Below are 23402 nucleotides of genomic sequence, written 5' to 3' on the forward strand. Positions count from 1 at the left end.
TAAGATGCCTTTTATGCATCCCCTAATGCTTTCATTGATGTGATAGGTTTGTTGTAAGGAAAAATGGGGAGTACTATGTGTATAATCTTAAACTGCTTTGTGGAAGGTGGAATATAAATCAAAGTGATCAATCAGGTATATGATTAGAGGTATTAGCCCTCTGGAGGGTTATGGAATCGACTGGATTATTAACCCTTTCAGGGTGTTTCTAAATGAGCTGTCTAATAGCTCTGAAATAATTAATCTGGATTTATTTGTTCTTGCCTGTTTGGAATCATAGAGCTCTTCTTTAAATGTTCAGTAACTTTAGGCAGTTTGTCTGAGCACATGAGGGCTTAAAAATGGGTAGAATATGGAGTTGCATATGGACAAAGAAACAAACTCCACAGAAATATAACGCTACTTTTATGAAGATGGACTATTAACAGAATTTTGCAAGTCTCATTATGCTTAGGGGGGTATCTGTCTGAGATGTTTACACACATTTCTTGTTTTGGACTCAAGCCATGTTTTGCTCCTTGTTGCTTTGCTAATGGATCTCCCACTCTCCATCATGGTAATCCTCTTTACTCTCTACAGCCCCTTTCAGGAAATGTGAAGGTTGGGAGCAGTATGGGGTGAGGCGTGGTTGTAATGTGTGATGTAGTGGTTGGACATTGCACTTAGACTGGGAGAGATCCAGATTCAAGTCCTCAGTCAATTACAGAACATACTTACACTAGTTACACTTTCTAAGGATTGTTGTTTTGGGTATAACATTACATCTCCTTGTGTTCTCAGAGAAACTTCAAGATATAACTGCAATGATTAAAAAATTATCCAGTTTCTTTCAGGCTCTCATATATCTGAGAAATGGTCTTTTCCAGAAAATGTGCAGTTATTGACATTAAATTGATTAATTGTTAGTTTCCTGGACTTTCTTCATATATTTATAATTTTAATGGGGTTCTTTAGGTCACATTTAATTTCCCCTAATATAGAGGTTTTGTATGCATCTTCCTCTAATATGCCCATTTGGTATACAACTTGCCTAATTTACTGATATGTTTTCATACACAATGCAACCTACTTAAGGATGTAGCCTTCCCAAATGTATAAATATTTTCATGTTTTTTTTCCTGCCAAAAGTGCTTTGATGCAGAAATAAATTGAGTGCTGAAAGTGTGAGCATATAACTGCTGGCTAAGTAAGTGAGGATAGGTGCATGAAAGCAGAGTAAGAAATCTTAATTCAGTTATTGGAGACTGGGGGAAACAACAGGAAGAAAGAGGTAGCTTCATGAAGTCAAAGGGGTTTTGTAAGTGTAGCAGCTCCTTCCCCTGTGAATTTGTGCAGTTTAGGCTTATGTATATTTTAGTTCATCTTTAGTTTCATGAGTTCTATTCTAATATGACCCAGAAGGTTGCATTAGAGTTGATATTAGAGTTAAATGAGTGAAAGATTGATGAAAATTGGTAAGATTTGCCAGGAGAGGTAAGAGAGTTAAAACCTAGTTGTAAAACGAATAGATCTATAATCAAAAAGTCAAAAGTGGGAGTGGGTGAGATATAAACCTCTGGAAAGAGCAAATAACAGCTTTGGGCCACTCAGAGAATTGTTGTCTCAGGGCTAAAATGGAAGAAATGAAACTTAGAAACTGGAGTTAGGGGGGAGAAGCAAAACTGAGCTGTAGAGCTGGGTGAAAAAAAGAGGAAAGAAACAGAAGTTTAGCCTGGAGCAAGGCAAGGTAGAAAGGGGGTGGGGGGAGGAAAGATTTAACAAGAGACAATCCAAAATATAACAGAATAAGAAGCAAAGCTGGGTAGCCTTTTTACTCTTTCAAACAAGAGAGCAAGATTTCTCATGAGTAAGCAAAAGTAAAAGGGAGAAAGCACAAGGCTTTTCTCTCTGCAGCATTCTGTCCAGCTAGAATCCCACTTCCTGCATTTGACAGAGGAGAGGGGAAGCTTGGGTGTTCAAAGGGATCAGTTGACAAGCTTCATCAACAGAGAATCACAACTAAATCTGTTGAGGAAAGATAAAACTTTCAAGAGCCAAGAGTAGTGGACAGAAAAGAGAGAGACTAGATCAGACAGATAGAACCAATCCAATATTGGAGCAGGCAGAGGAGGATGAGATGCATGCCTCAGTTGTTGTTGCCTTGGGGCAGTTTACAAAGAGTGGGGAGCTGGTTTGCCAAAATATGTACGATGCCATTACAATATACTATGCCAAGAACATGGTTCCATCAGCAGACAGGGAAATGGAGAACATAGACTAATAAGCTCTCAGCACTGAGAATTTAATAGTTACTCTTGTTTAAGGTCATTCCTTTATCTTTGTAATCATATTGGCTATTTGTGTATCTGTACAGTTGCTATTTCTTTACTGCAAGTAGTAAAGCTGTTCTTGGTTGGTTCACAACTAGAGATTGATTTTTTGTATTGGACTTGCAAAACATGGGAGAGGGATTTGATCTCTTAGAGCCCCCTGCTGGATTGAGTCTTGGCACTAGGCTTTGTTTAGATTGCAAGGGAGCTGGACATGTCGCCCATAGAAGTCTCTACTCCAGGATATGTTCTGCTTGGACTGTGTCCAGAAAGTGGCAGTTTTAGCTGATTATGAGGAAATAGTTCTGAGTGAGAGAAGCAGGCCCAAGCCACTGAATTGGACAACACTCAGTCTTGTTTATGGTATGCTGGAATCCATTTTGATAGATTATTAAATTTATTTTCTGCTTGAAAATACAAATAGATCACTCAAAAGCAGTATCATTAGCAAATTCTTTCACCAAGTTGTGTTCTTTTCCCAATAAATTTTCAAACACAAGTATTTATTATCGCATTTATTCCCCCTTTTTCTTTGAGAGCTCAATTCAGTGTTTATGGAAGTCTCCCCCAATTTAACCACAATGATAATGTTTTGAGGTAAGCTGAACTAAGAAAAAATAACTGCCTCAAAGTCACTCAGTGAGCTCTTTGATCAAATGTAGATTTAAACCTGGGGTCCCTGGTTCAGGCCCAGTATCTTAACCATTACATTATATTGCCTAAAAGTATAGTTGTAATCCTGGAGAAATTATTTTGCTTCGTCTATACCAAACTATCAAGATAAGTCACCTGGAATTTACTGCAACATTTATTTGAAGGAGCACATGTCTCAGTATCTTTGATACAGAATTCTGATTTCTGTTTTTTAGTGACAGACTCCTTTCTTTGTTATGCCAAAACTTGATCCTATTGAAGTGTCATCCTCTGCAATTGCAAATGACCATCACTTACTTAACCTACAAGGTGCCAGATCACTTATTCCACTTCACATGACTTTTCCTTTGTGGAGCAATCAAAGATTTCTGGTTAAAGATATGATCCTTCTATATGTCTGCAAGGTACACATTGGCTAGTTGGATGTAAGATTTGATCTTTAAAGAGATTCCCCTCCATGGGAAAAACTGCTTGGGTGAGCCCTTGTATGCACTGTACTTTTTTCAGTCAACAGAGAAAAATAACAGCCTTTCATAATCTCTGGGTCTTCTGAAGGGCCTTCCACAGTTTTGCTAACTAGTACTAGATAAAAACAGAAAGTTCCAATACATTCATTTATTAAACAAGAAAGTATTGATCATCAAAGTATTCTCAGAGTGGCTTATGTGATCAAAGTTAAAGTCTACAAAAAAGAAAAAGATAAATAAGGGTGAAAGGGTAAAGCAGTACACGTACTAAGCCTATTACCATATTGTAAATATATTGGGGGAAAGGAAAGGTAAAGAGATCTACGCATTTTGAGAAACTCATTGATCACTCAAAAGACGTTTTGCAGCAGGTAAACCATCAAAGCTTCAAAGCCCCAGATAGGAACTCATAATTTCTGCTCATGTCATAGTTCACTGTGGTAAAATCTAGGGCAGAGATTTTACCACTGGAAAGTATACAGAGACTGGTTGACAGCAGATTTCATTATATTCATAATCATGGGGCAAGGTGAAGATTACAGCCCTGTTTTCTCATTTTCCACAAATTGTACTCTTCTGCTATTTTCCCATGTGCTTACATATTTATGTTACCAAGGAGGTTACTACAGTTCTCATCTTTGGTCACCTAGGTCAACATCACCAGACATGAAAATATATACACATGTTTTTGAAGTAAATCTATATGTATCTGGGCCAAATGAAAGGAACTCGTGAACTTTCAGATGCTGCACAATTAAAATTCCCAGCAGCTACAGCTAGCATAGCTAAGGGGGGAGCATAATGGTAGCTGTAGTTCAGTAATACTGGGTGACCATAGGTTTCCTACCTCACATCTAGGGAATCATCAGCATTTGGGGGGCTTTCAAAATTACACAAGAATAACTCTCTTCCTTTCTCCAAACTTTAAAAGTGTTGCTAATTTATTAATAAGGTTGTATTAAGGAATTTTCCCTCCTAATCAAGTTTTAATACTGCCCTTTTCCCAAAACAGATTGGTGTCCTGAGAAGCCTGCAAACCAAATATTAAGTAGCTGGAGAGACAAAATAAATGATCTGCTATCCTAGGTTTCACTGCTTCATTCTTTGTTTTTTGAAATCCATGTACTTTACCTTCAAGTCTTGAGTTTCTGCAAATGAACATGAATTGTATCAGGAGACTAGACAAGTCGACAATGTACAAATGTAGTTGCTGTAGCTAGGGCATGAATGGAGCTTGTTAAAATTATGTTAGCTTATCTGATCCAATAAAGGGAAAGTGCAGCTCCTCTGTCTCATTTTAACCCAGTCTGCTCTTTAGAAAAACAACTATACAACACCAATATTCAGAAAGAACAAAGGTAGTCTATTTCCTAATCTTCAGTTTCATTTACAGGAGATGAACCAGTTGAAATAAAATTCTAATATACTTCCTTTCTTCTCCTCCATCAGCATAGATGTTCATATAATGTGAACAGGTGACAAAATCAAGAAATCAAGTTGTGTTTGATTATTAATCTTTTCTTAAATTTCATAATCAGTTCTGCAGTTCTTTCCCTTCCACAATTAGCACAAATGAGATATAATTAAGCACCTTTAATATCCAATTAAAAATAATGAGAGAAGCATGCTAAAAGAGAGGAACTCTGCTATATCTACAGATGCAACATGATGTTTTCTGCATTTGAAAGTTGGAATTGGTTTCAAATGTGAGAGATGGGAGGATGAAAACACAGATGATATGGAAGTGCGCTATTCAAATGCTATGCTTAAGTTAAAAAAAAAATCTTTGGCTTCAAAGAAGCCAATATTGTTTGCTAATCAATACTAATTCAGAGCTGATAAATAAGAGAGACACTCAGAGTGAACTTTGCTGTTATTTATATATATATATATATATATATATATATATACACACACACACACACACACACATATATATACGTATATATATACATACACACACCCACACACATACATACATACAATCAACAACCTGTACCTTTCAGGTATGATTGGATGCTATGGCTATTCCAACAAAATACTGTTCCCTCAATATATGTATATTTAATTTTATTTTTAGGATAATGTAACATTCTTTAAATCTCTAGTGCATTTATTTGTTCAACACTTCATTCCAACTTACTTTAAGGATTCCCATATATTTCAGATGTATGTAAAATTTAACTGTAGATTGAAAAACATCAAAAACTGTTTCCAAAAATTTTAATAGTTCAGGATTGTGGGGTCTCCTAATGCACCAGGGCCAAATTATGAAACCAATGTTTTAATTGAATATATTGCAATTCACTAATTTTGGGAAATCCCCCCCCCTTTTTTTTTTTACAAAACATCAAAACAACTGACATGTAACTAAAACAGAGATCAAGTGCCTGACAATAAATTAAGGGGTCAGTAATAACTTTTTATTGTTTCCATAATGGGTTTTGAGATAAATTATGTAAATCCCAAGAAGGTGTAGACATCTAAATACAGTGGTACCACGGGATACGAACTTAATCCGTTCTGTGACTCTGGGCGTATCCCGAGTTGGTCGTAACCCGACGCAAATTTCCCCATAGGGTTCAATGTAAATCTGGTTAATTTGTTCCGCCCTCCGAATTTGGTCGCACCCTGAAGCAAATTTTCCTATAAGGTTCAATGTAATTACCGTTAATCCATTCTGGCGTCCATATGCCAGGCGGACCATGTGCCAGGGGTGGGAAAACGGCCGGGCACGGTGCGGTGCGGCGGGAAAACAGCCAGGCGCGGTGCGGCGGGAAAGTAGCCAGGAGCCGGGTGGCGGGGCGAGAAAACGGCCGGGCGCGGCGGGGCGGGAAAACGGCCGGGCGCTGCGCAGCGGGGTGGGAAAATGGCCGCAGACCACGTGTCAGGGCGGAAAAATGACCGATCGCCGAGGCGGAGTTTGCACATCGAGGTAAATTTTTGCGGCCGAAGCTGGTCGTAACCCAAAAAGTTCGTTAGTAGAGGCATTCGTATCCCGAGGTACCACTGTATAAGCCCTATGATGTAGGTGGAAATGAGGAAAGTTAAAAGCCCTATGTTCATATGGAAATTTGGTTAAAGATAATTTAGGGGTCTGGCCATTCCATACAACTTTATCAATATTTTACCAATCAGTTTAAAATAGTTAACAAGTATTAGCAAAGAATCCCTCTAAGATTATATATTAATCTTGGAGTTATTTTCATTTTAACTACATTTATCCTGCTTCATAAATTAATGAGGATTTTTAACTATTTATATCAACATTAATCTGAGATAAATTAGAGGTTAAATATTAACCTATAACAATGAGGAACACTTCTTAGAATAATTATTCCAATATATTTAACTGAGTACAAATAAAATAGAAGGCCCTGTTGTCTACAGATTGTTTAGATCCAGTAGGATGCAAATTAAACTTATTCCAATTAAGTAACCTTATAATTTACCAAAATGTGCTATTTTCATAAAGAACAGTGATAATTATATATGTAAATAAACTGGTATCTGTTCAAAAGGTGGTCTCTCTTAGTACAAGTACAGTATGTGTGTGTGAGTGTCTGTGAATGCTATCACTTGTAAATTTCTCTCCCTGTTTCCTATAATAGGAAATCTACAAATTCTGGCTTTCTTTGTTGCCAAAAAAAAAAAAAAAGCAAAAGGAGTCTGGTAGCATTTTTTCTAACTAACAAATTTTATTAAAAGGCACAAGCTTTTGTGAGTTGCAGCTTACTTCATCAGGTACATAGACTGGTTAGACTGATGTAGGATTTAAATTGGGACGGGAGAAAGGAGGGGAAGATAGGTTAGTTATGCAAACGCAGGTTCCATCTAAGACAGATTACATGTATTTTATCAATTAACAATTGCAATGTATTAAAATCACATTTTGTTTGTTGACTCTCTGAGTTTCAGCAATCTTTTGGTCAATAGTGCTCACTCTGGCTTCTGGCATATGATAATTCTAATGAAAACAGATCTGAGTATTTAATTTCCATGCTTCTACAAAAGCTAGAACTCTAATTGAAGCGCAGTTTACTCCTACTGGTTGAGTTTCATACTTTCAGCAAATATTGGTGAAGTAGATGGAGACTATTCAGGAACAGGGAAAACTGGACAAGTTGTTAGAAACACCATCCCCCTCTCTTCCCCAGTTGCAACAAGGAAAATTAAAAAGATGATTCAACAACAAGAAAGGTCCAAAGCACCAGGAAAGGATATGATATCAATAGAAATATTTAAAGGCTTTCTCTCTTGTAGAATAGTATCCCTCTGAGTGTTCAGATAGCTATGATCCTACTATCCTTTAAATGAAACTTGAAAACCTAACATTTACCCCAGGCTGTGGGTTAGGTTGTGCCCAGATGGATTTGATTAGGATTGGTACGTCTGTGGCATGTTTGTTCCTCCTGGCTATGATCATTTTTTGTTTGTTGTTTGTCTGTTCTATGTATTAGGGTTTCATTTTTAATCTATACACATGTTAAATCTATACACTACACAAAGTCGCTGTGAGTTGGATGTCCTTATATATCTAAACAAACAAATTCTTTCCAAGCTGGTGGGTTCAGTGGCTAACTACATTATTTTCTTATATTAATGTGATAGGCTAGATTCATAAGGGATGTACATATATCATGGTGATTCCCATCTATGAAAAGCAGTCTGTAGTTGTCCCTGCCAACTATCACCCTATGAATCAATGAATATTTGCTACAAATTATATGAGAGAGATGTTTTACAAAGGCTCTTGGACTAGGAGGAAATAAGCTATATCCTCCATCTGGAACAGGCTGGATTTTTTTAAAAAAATTATCACAATCATTTCTTTATATCATAACATCTAATATCAGAGTCAATAGAAAAGCCCTCCAGGAGTCTTTATGCAGCACTTCTTTGCCTTTATTCTGTCTTTTAGCTGGTCAACAGAGCTAGAATATGGAAAAATTGCTAGCCACAACCGCTGATAGGTGGAGTGTGTTTGTGATTGATGGAAATAAGTCTGAAAGTATGTATGGATTTGACTGAAACATTGGAAAGAAATATTAGATGTCAGTGAAATGGGAATTGATTCTTGCTTCCTTCTTACTCTGTTTTTACATCAGTAATAACATTACAGATCTTCTTTTTTCTCTATATCCATTGGTAATTAGAAGATTTCCATATTACTATATGAAGATGATAGGATATTACTGTCCAACCATATAAGGATGCAAATCTGGAAAAATATTCCTGTATTTCTATTCCAAAGATCCAGCTTGCCTGAGTGATAGTAAAGTATTAACATGAGTATTGATCTGAAAAATCAAATCACAGCGAGGCTGGGCCTCTGCAGTACATGAAAGCAGAAGTGTAGATTATAGGAACCTTTATCTCCAGTTTATGTTCAGAATGTAGTGAGAAAATCTCATACAGTAATTTTTCCATATATGGCACTAGTTAAGTATTATAGATACTATTCAGAAAACAATTTTTATATAACAGATCTTGTAAATGAGTCAATTCACCTTGAACATCTTTATATTATTTCACCAGCTGGTCAAAATGTTTAGCATATTGCTTTCAGCACTTCTAAGTTGATTTGTTACCATATCTTTAAGTTCCCCCTTGTTCTTATCAAGAGAGAGCAATTGCACTGTTCTTCATTCAACAGATGTTTTCAGAGCCTCTGCAGTAGTTTTTAATTGCTGAAACTCTATAATTCTAAAATACTTTAAATCACAAGCAAGGGCTTTTAAAGTTACAAGCAACTGGAGATTAAACATCATCTCTGGAATCTCAGAAGGTTCAAGAGTTAATATAACTCTTCAGAGTTCTCCAAGTTAGAAAGGCTATTTCAGCTTCAGCATCTCTCTGTTTTGCATTGCTAGCCAAGAAGGAAGGCTGGAGAGTGGGAGGTCAATTCTTTTGTTGACAATGCATCTTAGGACCCATTATTCACTCCCCAAAAGCCATTGCTTAAGACAAGAAAACAAAGTTATTAACTTACCAATTAAGTTGTAGGGCAGCCCAAAATGAGAAAATAACCTCCAGAATTAATGAGGGAATTGTGATTGTAGATCAAGCTGCTAGCATTAGAAACTTGGAAATGTGATTTTCTATAACCTAAACATAAGTTACACATTATGTACTCAGTTAAGACTGTCTTGTTCGGACATTAAATATATTTTAAATACATAAATAAATGCAAAAATTAAATAATATAACAACACTCATAATTGGTTGCATCTCATAGACTCTGAAATACAAACATGAAAAATGTTTTCAATATGGACCTAAACTGTAGCAAATGTGCACATGCCAGGAAAGCATCCCAGAGAATATGACTATTTTCAACATAGATAATGGGGTATATTGCAAATAAATTTTGAAAAATCAATGTTCTGGTAGCAAGGTGTCATTGTTTGGGCTCTTTCAAATGAAGGTGTAGCCCTGGTGGTGCAATGGGATGAGACCCATGTTAATGTAATTAACTTGCTGATGTAAACAACAGGAGTATGGGCCATGTGCCAATGGCATAATATTCATGGGCAGGGAAATGTCATCCCCAGAATCAAACACTGTTTCATACATAGCAGTGTATAGTATATACAACATATGGCCTCACAGAAGAGATTGTTGGATCACCTGGACCTCACAGCAACAGGTATGTTGGGAGCAAAGCATTCTTTTATTTTTGAGAAGAGGAAAAGAGATATGTGTTTAGTCACATAGCTGAAGATACTGGTCATCAAGCAAGAACTTATTGAAACATAGTGGTTAACTGTTGCCAGAAAGGAAAAGTGTTAACTGGCAGGTGGTTCTCTGCCAGTTCTAGACTCATATAAACAGACTCACACTCATAGCATCCTGATGTCTCAATAGCTTTGAAAAGTACCAACACATCTCAAATCACCCTCAGCTGCCTTTATAAATTAAATTGGACTCTGAAAGATTAAAGAGATGGAAAATCTGGAATATTGTCAGAAAGATGCTACTAAGTGAGAAAACAACAACTTTTGAATCTATGCATATTTTTATTGCAATTCACAAGGAAACTGAAATCCATCCTTCAATTGTTTTATACTTAATTGTTTTATATTTAATTTATATTAACACATACAAAAGCCATGTAACTTATACTCTTATTCCTGGAGTGCTATTATTTCAGCAGAGTCAGAAAGCTTATCTGCTCTTTGAGATGTTTGGGGTGAATTATAACAATGATGTATATGAACTTGTTACAAAAGAGTTGTGAATGCTGATTAACTGATGTCAAAACAAATCATTTTGAGGAACTGGATGGCTACAAAACAAATTGCTGGGGGCAACACCAGTTCATTTTGCTTCCTTCCACAGTGAAGTTTACAGCTTAAATTGGTGATACTTTCACATCAGAGGATCCTTTCAAGCCAGACAAATCAAATGTCAGATCTCTTTAATCTTGATCCCTGACAATAAGCTCATGATTTCAGGGGCTAAGATACGAACTGGGAAACAAAGAAGATAATAGATGACAGGGTTGTCCCTGTCTTTACTTATAGCAGTGGCAAATTGAGAGAGGGGACACTCATGATGCTAATAGGCTCCAAATAGGTATAGAAGATGGTTCCTTTCTATGTAGATTATTTACAAATTAAAAGGCCGCTTTTAATCTTTTCCTCAAAGTTGCATATCTAAACAGTTAAGATGCATATTGCAATGTAAAACTTGATTTTTGCACAAAAACTACCTTTAAAAGGAGTATAAAATGTACAAATGAGAACTATACTGGACCAGCTAAAATGAGCCCAGTTCAGAGTACTGGTTCTAAAATTTAGCTTGATTGGAATGACACATCATCCTTTACTGCTCTTCTTATATGTCCTCTTTTGAGGGTTTTGCAATATAACTATGGACCAAATGTGGCCATGAATCAGATGCAGACTGTAGACAAAACCAGATGGAGTCAAGATTATCAAGCTCCTTTTGACAAGTAGGCTACACTCCATTGTTCTTCCCCAATTACAAACCTTTTACAGTTAATATGACATTTATTATTTATTATTATGGAATATAATGTAGCTCCTCCTTTGTCCCTCACATGCTGATATCCATCCAAGCCCATGACATTATTCCTTTTCATTGTAAGTAACATTATACAAAGGGCAAAAAAAGACTGAAAAGTGTTGAGCAAAAGAACCACTCCCCCCAAAAGGCGTGGGGCATGACATAAAGGAAATCTGTCAATCGCTGTGTCCCTCTTGTATCTTTCTACCCTTGTAAACCATCCAGCTATAAGCATGTTGGCTTGCAAGGTAGTCTCTAAATTAGAGATCCTACCTTGCAGAATAGTGTGAACATGCTTGAGAAAAACTGAGATTGGTTGGGATTGCTTCTACCATGTCTGTTCGTCTCTGAAGGGAACTTTTGGTTTGACATTGAAGAGAGTGGGAAACTATAATGGAATGGTTTAGTAGACCTGACACCTGGGCTGAGAAACTGCCTGCTTAGAGGAAGATCTCTTTTTCTTAACAGAATTCAGCAAGTGCTGAAGGGGGCAACTTAAGCCTCATCGATTCCACCTGGTTGTTTGCACAACACACTAAGACAGTAGTAGTGTTCCACAACAAACAGAACCACAAACTATCTAACTGTATTTATTCTATTTTTAGTACATTGTACAAACTCACCATACAGTTGTCCTATCTTTGAAATCTGGTGTTGACAAACTTTGCGGGGGGGGGGGTGTTATGTGGAATTTTCAGGGCATGTTGTAGGTCCTCTCAAAGTCTGGCTTCCATGGTGAAGAGGGCTTCTCTCTCCACAAAAGGGTTGCTATGTGGGACATGGCAACCCCTTGGGACGCTCTCTACTTCTCTCAGATTCCTACAATCCTTTCCTGCAATGTCTTATTTTTGATTCTGTCTATTGTTTTAAAATGTTTAAAGCTGCTTTTTCCTTAGCCAGGGAATATTGTAAAATTAACCATAATCCAATTGAGTGAGTGAGTGAGTGAGTGAGTGAGTGAGTGAGTGAGTAAATAAATAAATAAATAAATAAATAAATAAATAAATAACTGCAGTTATTCCTTTAACTCCAGAGAGCTTTCTACATTGTAGGGAGTTATTCTGCACCACAGTAATTAAACTCTCAGTTTTTCCTGTCACCATTTTTCCAGTATTGCCTCACTCTGAATAATGCAAGTTTATATGACATTTTCCTGAGGGGAATTATTCGGTGTGAGTTAGCCATTAGGAAGAATGCTCTTGCCACTGTTAAGGTCCTCTTTTGCCTGCTCCATTGCATTTTGTATCCTAAAATCATCCAAATTGTCCCCAGCGTGAATGGAATGGGATGACAAAATTGAATCATTTTTAGTACTTGTAATAAGGAATAGCATTGTCAGGCCACAGTCTTGACTGTTCCAAATGCTGCCACATTCAATTTCTCAATGAAGCAGGAGATAGAATAGTTACAATTTATTCATTCAATTCATTCCATACACCTATCATCTACCATCCTTACCTACCTGCACACAAGAAATAATAGGTCTATTAGTTAGGTTCTCTATGAATGTGATATTTTAGAAATGTTGCAGGCAAATTGGAAGGGGTTCAGAAGAGGAAATGAAGAGGCTCGATTATCTGGAAATAAATGCTGAGGAAAGGATGAAGGAGCAGGATGCCTTAAACCTTAAAAAGAAAAAAAAACTAATGGTTGCTATGATCCCTGGAAAACAATAAAAGGTAAATATTTGTTTTCTGTAATCTCAGTGGGCAATACTTTTAAGATTAAATTTAGATTTCAGATGCTAAGGTGGAGAAAATCTCTTTTTAGTTAGAGTGGTTGGGAAATGTGGTGATTTTTCAAGCAAAGCGTAGAAAATCAGAGGCTGGGGATATTCTACCTTTAGATATTATGCATTTAGCAGAGGATTGGACTAGATGTCCTGCTTAGGCCCATTCCATTTCTGCAAATCCATGGCACCTAGATCAGCCTTCAGATTAGTTTTAGTTTTAGAGTTTTAGAGTTTTAGTTTTTAATCCCTCCCAGAGGAATCTGCGGTATTGTACAAGTAAACAGTAAGAACAATCTGAGATAAAACTTTAAACTATAGATTTGGCTAAGGAAGGGAGAGGGACAAAGGAGAGAAGAGAAGAGGTCTTCAGACAGTTGTTATCCAACAAATACTAGGCTGCACAGGAATGTCTCCAATTGTTTCTGAAATAACATACCACAAGGGTCAGCTGAATTTTAATCAAGAGATACTTCCATAACTGAGTGTTGGCACTGTAAGGACTCTATTTCTGGCCAATACATTGTGGGCCAAAATCACCGGTGTGTCCTTGAGCAAGGTCTCCACAGCTGATCTTAGTATATAGGTCAGGTGTTACTGGGGAAAGGCACTCTTTTAACTACCTGGGTGCTTAGCCATATAAAGCTTTATAATCTAATGGCAGCGCTTTAAAGTGGGCCAGCCATCGTCCACTGTGAGGACCAATGTTCCATAGTCCCATTTAAGCCACACACAAAGCAATCCAATCAAGATTAGCAAGCAGAAGAGCAGAGTTTGTTTCCATCCCATGCTTGCTGCCCCACTGAGAGATACCCTCCTCGTGAAACTTTTACATAGTATTTAAACTTGCAGTAGTTAGTACCTTGCATATGAAAAGGAAAAGTCTGTCTCTCTCCTTAGGTTATACAACCTTACACTACAGAAAGCTACACAACACACAAGTCTTTCCTTTATAGTTTGTCTTGTTCCCTTGCCCAGAAAGAAGATAAATGTTGCATTTTTACATTTGTTTTTGAAAAAAAAAACATTTTGTTAAGCACCATATGTAGTGTGCAGTTTTCTGTGTTCTGCTGTCCTTATTATTTTTTTTCTTTTCCTTATGACAGACCAACCTCCCAGGATATCTGATAAGCTATAGGCAGTGCTCAAAACTGAAGAAATGAGGAAAGGAGGATGTTTTGTTTCTGATTCGGCCAGGCTCAGTTACATCCACTGAAAATAAATGTGTTGCCATCAGAGACCAGCAGCAGGATCTGGTACGCTTCAGCAGGTTGTCTGTACCCAAGTGGCATAGCAGATCCTTCTGCTGACTCTGCCTCAGGGCATCTTTAAGCAACTCTGCTGTCACTCCAACAATAGGTAAAACTGCCACTTTAATTACCTTCTATAAGGAACAATGCTCATCATTTTCAGGTAAGTTTTCATGGGCTTAATTAGGCCCCCCTTAAAAATGGATTTGGTCTCTGTGGGCTCCTTAACCCACTTCCAGCAGATGAATTCCAAACAAATGTCCACATAAACTCTATTATCACATGATAGTCTGTCATTCTCACAGACAGCCTCTTCATCAAAAATTTCCACTATATGGTGATTCACTATTACCACAAGGTCCTATGAGCCTTCCCATATTGATAGAATTTTGGAAAGTAGCAACTGAAAGACATTTTAATGTGGAGACTGCTTTATTTAAGAACTTTGGCATACTTTGAATTTTGTACTTTATGTATGCAAAAAATGGAGAGTCAATGAACAGAATGAGATTAAGTTTGAATTTGGCTTGGTATACCTATATAAACTTGGAAACATTCCCAAATAATAGTAAATGGTTCATAGTATATCTGAATAATGATGAGAACCATCATCTACATTCTAGAAATATTTGTTCTTTTACCATCATGAGTCTGTCTTGCCTAAACAAAGGTGCACTGCACACAAGATAAATTAGGAATAAGAATCAGAAACTTTTTAACATCTCTGTTTCCCCCCCCCCATTATTTATTATATTGCCTGATTAAACAGGTTTGATATTTTTCTGCTCATTTGGTATCTGATTTAGCTATAGCCTTTGGGTACCATATCCTGTCTTGAATTGTTTTCTAAAGCAATGCATAAATATTTTACTGCAACTATTAAATTACATGGATTTTCCTAATACCTTTGTAATAGCTAAACTCATGCATGAAAAGAGACCTCCAGACTCCTTTTGAACAATATTTAACCCTCATAATCTGTTTTATGACAATGTGTTAAAGTATTGTCTGTTAAAGAATAATAAGGCTTTTTTATGTAGCAAGAATTACAAAGTAAAACATGACTGTCAAGATAGCGTTTTTTAAAATCCCAGGTACAGCACTATGATCTGGAAAAGAAAAAGGCACGGATGATGTGATAGTTAGGCACTGTAAGGTACAACACCAAAAAATTGCTTTCTTTCAAAAAGATATATAAAAGCAGAGTGGATGCTGGAGAAAATTTATTTTTTGGGGGGTTCTGTAAGAAAACAATAAAAATAATTAAAAACAGTCCTGGCTAACCTTTTCATACATTGTATATAAAGAAAAGGTGGGTATTGCTATTCCGACTCCAAATAATACAATTATTCAATATGTGGGGCAGGGATGGGAAAATGTTTTGCCGTTTAGGAAAAGAGCTCAGAGGTAGACATTGGTGGAGTGCAATGCTTGGGTGGGAGGGAACGGCATCCCAAAGTAAAAAGAAATTTAAATGAATGGAGTCACCTCATTCACATTTATTTATTTTATTTATACATTGCCTTTTTATTCAAGTGAGTAGTAACAGCTTTTTTAAAAAAATCCAGAACTAAAAATATACGTTACATTTAATATTAAAAGTGTTTAACAACTAAAATCCTGGCAAAAAAGCAATCTTGTTATAGATGTGCTAAATACCAGGAGAATGGGAGTTAGGAAGGGTTGTAGCTGGTGCCTTCACTGCAGCTGTGTAAATGTGGTCCTTAACTGTGACTCCAGTGACAACTGGGAATCAAGGAATAGTTCCAGATGATGGAGCTGGGTGATGGGAAACAGACTACCTTTTCTTAGCAACTGTCATGGAAATGTTGCAGATGATCAGAAGAGAATAACCTGCTTCTCTACTAGCAAATCAATTGGTGATTTGGATGAGGAGCAAAGGAAAACTAGAAGGTTGGCCCAGAATGGATGCTCAACTTATGTGGCTAGCAGGCCAAACTTTCATGGTTTAACTGGGTATTGGCAAACGCTGACAATTTGACCTATAAAATTATGTATACAGGTATAATACTGTGTGAAAGAAAACTAGTGTGGTCCAGAGGGGAACAAAGATCCTTTTGACAGCAAATGCTGGAAAAGAAATAAAAATGGCTTATGGTTCCGAAAGCCTCCATTTCATAATGTGAAGGAATTCTGCAAATACTAATGGGGAAATAAAGGCCTTCAAGTTGTTCTTGGACTATATTTTCCATTTTTTTCTGAAAATTTGTCATACTGGATATGGCTGCTCGGAGATGAAGGCCAACAAACAGATGACCACCAATTTTTCATATCCAGTTTAAAATGTGTTTTGTGTTTCTTGAAATTTAAATGCAGAACAGCAGCATAGTAGAAGCATTTGTAAGGTTATTTTTGTATATCAAATGTGACTGTATAATTGTTATACTGCCTAGCAGATTATTTTTACAATATCTGATATTAACAGGGATAAACTACTTGCTAGACAGATGGTTTACCTTCCTCTTAAATATTTTTATTTCAGGAAAGCATATTTGCTGCAGGGAAATATATATTAGTAATATGTTTTATGAATTTTTAAAAACTTTCATGATCCTTTAATCTGTGTTTCTAGTTTCATATTTGTATTATTTAAGTTCTTTATATATATCACCATTCCATTAATATTTAAGAGAGATGAGATGAGGAGAGCACAGGCTAGATAGGAACTAGTATACTAGAAATAAAAATAGAGGGGCATAGAGGCATTGCACTGTATGTAACCCCTAGTTGGTAAGATACAGGAGTCTACAAGGCAGTCTGTAGATCAGATATCCTGCTTTGCTTAGAATACCATGAGCATTCCTGGGGAAAGACTGGGGTATATGTTTCTCCTATGTCCATACACTGATTCATACATTGTCTTTTGTTCTTCAAATTGGTCACTGCTTCTTGAGGATCTGAGCTCTACCTAGCCATGACTTCTCAGCCTTCTCATTTTTCTCAAGCCATTCACTCTTTTCTCATGTGTTTCTTTTGCAGTTCAGTCCTTATTCATTATCTCTGTATGAGCAAATAATCACAATCTACTTCTCCTATACTGCTCACTCACTTTGTATACAGTGCACTTTCGTTCGACACTTGTTCATTCTTGATCCTGTTTCTTTTTATTTAACCATACCACCCACACTCCCATTTCCATTGCATTCAACTAACTTTTATGTTTCTCCTGACATACAACAACCATTTTTACTTCTTTGAGCAAGCATTTATTATTGCACCAGTGTTTGCCAGTAGACTGCATGCACCTTTCAGGATGCTGGTTGAGCTCCTTTGTTTTGTTTTATTTATTTAGTTTGCTGTTTGGGTGTTCTGTTCTTTCCTCTGGTCAGTTGTCTCCTCCTCCTCCTCCTCCTTCTTCTTTGATATACTTTTTTTCTTTTCTTTTCTTTTTTAATCTATAAGCCACCCAGAGTTGCTATGGAGTCCAGTGGCCTCAACATTGGAATAATAACTAAATAAATAATAAAAAATGGTGGGATGCAGGCAACAGTATATTGGCTTGAAACTCAGCTGAAAGCTAATCTTTAGATTGGAGATTTTAGCTTGCATAGAAGGTGAGGATGAGGATGCTTGAGATAAAGCTGGACTTTGGTTGAGTTTAGGGTTAGGGTTAATCCTAACCCTAATCTACTGGCCAAAACTAACAAAACTGTTCTAAGGGGATTTAGTATGGCAAAGGCTGGTAATCTAGTCTTACTAAAAAGCTTTTGTTGACCAAAGTCATGATGGGTGGTGGAGGTCAGTAATCATGGCTCAATAGCAATATCGTTTTAGGAAGAGAAATAGAAATAAGAAACCTGTAATATACTTTTTAAAGAATATACAGTACTGATCCATTTAAATAAGCATTTATGGAGACATAATTGCTATGGATTCCTGATTTAACCATGCTGGAATAATCAGAAAAAGAACTTAAGAAACAAATCAAGAATAATAAAACAATATAGTTTTGTCCTTAGGAACCATTGGCTATACAACATTGTCAGTGTAGTTACTATGCTGTAATACCCATGCAGGAGAGAATATTTTCTACTCACTATTTCCCAACTTATATACTTTTGGTTACCATGGAGCTGCAAAGCACAGTCCAAAATACTGTTATTGGACTGAATCAGAATGATTAGATTACATAGAAAGAGGACTAAATCTCAATTGCATATGATATCATTTTAGACCTGTACTACATAAATGCAACAATATAATGCAATATCATTTTGCACTACTCCAGAACACAGATGGGAGATACCACATCTGTATGCACCCCATATAACAAGCAAAAACTAAATACATGCCTTGGCTGCTGTGTTGGATTTCTAATGCTGTGAGAAACATTTAGGTTTTAGGAGTGTTAAGAAATGTTGTCATCCTTCTTCAGTCTGAAGTAGGGCAATCTTCTCTGCCACCTCCGAATTCGATCACCTTATCTACCCCTCTCATTTTGATATGCAAGAAGAGGTTTCATTATAGGTGCAACTGTGTGTATCTGCATTTCTACACATTCAGCAAAAAGCACCAGATGTGGTATTAGCCAAAGTATTCAACTTCTTTGGACTCAGGATCAGCAGTTACCCATTACTTTGGATTGAATCCTTTCTCCTGCCAAAAGTGTGTGTGTGTGTGTGTGGGGGGGGGAGCGATGGCCTTTGGATAAATGTGAGTGGGTTTTTTTTGAGGGGGGCTATTCTGAACTATATCAACCACATTGCCTTTTCCCTTTGGCCAAAGCTCCATCCTGGTCTAAACATAATGTTCTAGCCAGTGGGACATTCACAAAGCTGTAGCTGATTTAGTATCTAGTAGAATCCCCTCAAAAATAAAGACAGTATAGCAGTAATGTGTTCAAAAGAAGAGTAGAAATACAATACTTTACCTGAGAGAATGAGGAGTCAGTTGTGGGTATTATGAGAGAGAAGCCCAGAGGCAGCATTTTTCAGGGAAGAAACACGAGTTATGTCATCAACTGCTCAGCTACAAGGCTAGGAAATGCAGGACAAGGGATCCATTGGAAAGTGGCAAAGGCAGGAAAAAGGAGCAACAAGTTTCAATTACTGTGAATATCACAGGGAAACTGTGCTTGAATACTGTTCAGAGTGGCTTCCTTCTAGGTTCCAGTTAACTAGTTGGATTGTGTCATTTTTTTTGAGGCTTTAGCCAAACTCAATCCTATATTGTCCATACTGTCTAGCAGCAACTGTCCAAAAGGTCAGACAGAAATTCTTTTTCTGGTTCTAGCTGGAAATCCCAAAATTCCGTCTCAGATTTTTCCTTTTTATTTGATTTGATTTTATTCCTCTTCTACAACATCATTTACAATCTGTTTATCAATGATAGCAGATATTTTTAAAATTAATTTCTGAGTCCATTTTCCCCAAATATCCTTAAATGCATCTGGGGTTAAAATATTTTGCTCCATTATTGGCAAGTAATTTTGGTGTTTCTCCTTTAAATGCAATCTTTAGTTCCTTCTGGTTCCCTCTAGTGTCCAAACTTCAAAGTCCCATCTTATCATATTTCTATTTTTAGAGTTAAAAAAATCAGTTTCCCATGGGAAGGGTTCATATAATTAATGTTAAAGCCTTATTTCACTTTTGTCTGGACTTAGTCCATTTAAACTTTCCAAAATCAACACTATAATCATCCTTTTGCTGTTTACTCCAAAAAGATTTTTTTCTGAGTCTTTAATTTTGTATTTATAAATCCTTTCACTATGGATTGAAGGAGACTCACCCAGTGAATACTGTAAAGTTTGCTGTTCCGAGGGTTCTCGATATTTAAAAAAACAGTAAAAAGGTAATTCTAAAAGTGATTAAGAGATGAGGATCTGCAAACGTAAAGTCCGTAGAGGCTACATAAAGCCTGATAAAATCCCTCGACTCCCAGCTGCATGACACCCAAGTGGCCACAGAAACATCGGTTCCTGTGGTCTACTTATGAGTAGCAGCTGTCTGGAATGTGCATGGGCAATCTCATGATTTCTCTTTTCTCCAGAGATTTCAGCAACTTGGATCCAGCATCCAGCCACCGATTCAGCTGTAATGTTGTCTCCACTGTTCAGGGACATCTCTTCACCATTTCCTCATTGGAGGTGGTTCAGAGCCCCACTGGCACTACAGCAGTCTGAATGTGAGATTTTTGTTTCTCAATATTATGTTGCCAGCAATTTTTCATGAGAGAGGCTGGCATATGCAATGGCAATATTTGGTCTAAACTCTCATATCGTTGTTTACATATATACATAATGCTAACAGTGGCATAGATCTCAGCAAGCTCTATCTATCTATCTATCTATCTATCTATCTATCTATCTATCTATCTATCTATCTATCTATCATCTATCTTAGATAGCCACCCATCTACCAAAAGGAATTCTGGATATGAACAAAATAAAAAGCACAATAAAATTAAAAGGCTATTTAAAACAATAAAAATGATGAGACCCCAATAAAACTTACATCCATCTACCAACCACCCCTTGCCAACTCTATCAACATCTTGGCTCCAGTACCTGGGAGAAAAGCCAGGTCTTCACTGCTTTGCTGAAGGCCAGCAGGGTCAGGGCCATCCATATCTCAAGGGGAGGCCATTCCATAAGACAGGTGCCATGACAGAGAAGGCATGATGGCCTGTGTGTAAAGTGTACCATTTCTCACAGTAAGGTAGGAATTCATATAACTGCATGAAGTAGATATGGCAAGTGAAAGAGAAATGATGAGAGACGGAGGGATTTTTATTTTTATTTTATTTTTATTGCTGCATGACTATTGTTGCACAAATAAATTTATTTTGCATCAGCTTCCGCAAGGAGGATAATTGAATAAGCATGCATCATGATATCAGATTCTAACTCCATGCCTTACATTCTCACATCCAACATGAGGATGGAAGTATGAAATTTGGAGTTTACATTGTGATGTTGTAATATATGTTTCACAATTTTTTCTCATTGCTGACTGTAGCAAACTTACTTACTTATTTATTTATTTATTTATTTATTTATTTATTTATTTAAATTTATCTAGCCGCACAGCTACCAAAAGTTCTTTATGTATTACGATATGTTTGCATACTAAAATAGTCAGTTCCCTATCTTTTCAGTATTCCACTTATGAAATCACCCCAGAATAAACATTAAACTGGAATCTCTTCTTCCAGCTAGACCCCAAAGCCATCTTCTTTTGTTACTAAATTAATAGTAAAGCATGTACTATTTTGGATAAGAAGCTCAAAGAAAAGGAAATGAGATCTGAATAAGAAATATGATTGTTTGTTTAAAAAAACCAGACAAGGTAAAATGAAAATCCTATCGTATTGTGTAACATCCCTTCAGGGATTTGAAGGAAGAGTGGAATTACTTGTTACTTATTGGTGATTGCATGCCTGTAATGAGAAGTTTCCCACATGTTGACATTAGCTAACTAGAAAGGCAGGAATACATCTTTCACCAGTGTCTAAAACCTTCCTAAAATCCCTGCTCTATGCATTATCCCAATTTGGAGTGCTTTCAATGCAAGTTGGCATTTATTGGAGTTTAGCATTAAAATGCTTGCACAAAAGCCATGCTTTGTCACACCTTTACAAGATATGGAATATTTCAAGCAAGGAAAAGGTAATTGCTAGATCCTGTTCACATAAGAATTTGACTAAAGTAATTATCACAATTGACTGGTAACACGAAGGAAGCATGTGTGTAGAGGCATTTACGTGCAGCTGTGTCTGGTGTGACTAAGTATAGTCTTAAAAGGCAAGCCAGCATATTGTAAAGTATAGTGCTGTTTCCACTGCCATTTTTTAAAATGAAGATAAATTGTTTCAAGACAGCAACATAAGTCAGTCAATTATGTTGTCAGATGGAACATTAGGAACATTAGGAAAGAAGAAAAACAAGTGTGGTAGAAACCGTATTCAGACCTATTCCCAAAGGTTTCTTAAGTTTACATTTATAATATATATGTAAAGTTCATTCATAAAACTTAAATATTCTTAAACAATCTCCTCCCAAGGTTTTTGTTGGGGTGTGTGTGTGTGTGTGTGTGTGAACTATTTTTCCTAACTATAATCTTAATTCTAACATAAGAACAGACACTGTTTCTAAATGATTTGCCATTCAGATTTGGTTGTATAATTTTCATTCTCAAGAGTACATCTTCATCAACTTTCATTAAGCCCTTCTCTCTTCTCTTCCAATGTGTTTCTTTCTTGAAATACATAGTTTGTTGGACTTTGAAGAAGCAGGGTAGAAAGGATACTAATCTTTGATTTGGAGAAAACATTTGAAAATACCATGGATTGCCATAAAACAAACAAATGATTTGTAGAACAAATCAAAGCAGAATTCCCATTCAAATCTCTTTTGTGAATCCAGTAAAAAGTCATTATCCAAGTCATTGTCTTGGTATATCGTCTGTATTTCCACTTTGATTTTCAAAGCTTTAACCAGCTTCTTTTGTAGATCCAGTAAAAAGTCCTCATCAGGGTCATTCTTTTTGTCTGTCATTTGTAATTCCACTTTGACTGCCTTCTCTGTCTTGTAATGCACACTTTTTTTTGTATTTCCACTTTGATTTTCAAAACTTTAACCAGTTTCTTTTGTGTATCCAGTAAAAAGTTCTTATCAGGGTAATTCTCTTGGCTTGTCATTTGTAATTCTACTTTAACTGCCTTCTCTGTTTTATAATCATCATCATCATCATCATCATCATCATCACCATCACCATCATCATTATTATTATTATTATTATTATTATTATTATTATTATTATTATTATTATTATTATTATACAGTATTCTGGTTCTAGTATTTCAGCATCAGATTTAACAACTTTTGGACATAGTTATCCATAGAAGCAGACATCATCGCTGGCATTTCTGTAGATGCTAGTGTCTGGCCCCATTCATCGAAAACCTCCTACAGTATTTCTAATGTTATAGTGTTTTGTGTCAT

Source organism: Python bivittatus, unplaced genomic scaffold (assembly GCF_059951505.1).
Source record: "Python bivittatus isolate LINGU-HERP-01145 unplaced genomic scaffold, Pbiv_v1 ctg000980_np1212, whole genome shotgun sequence".
Lineage (NCBI taxonomy): Eukaryota > Metazoa > Chordata > Lepidosauria > Squamata > Pythonidae > Python > Python bivittatus.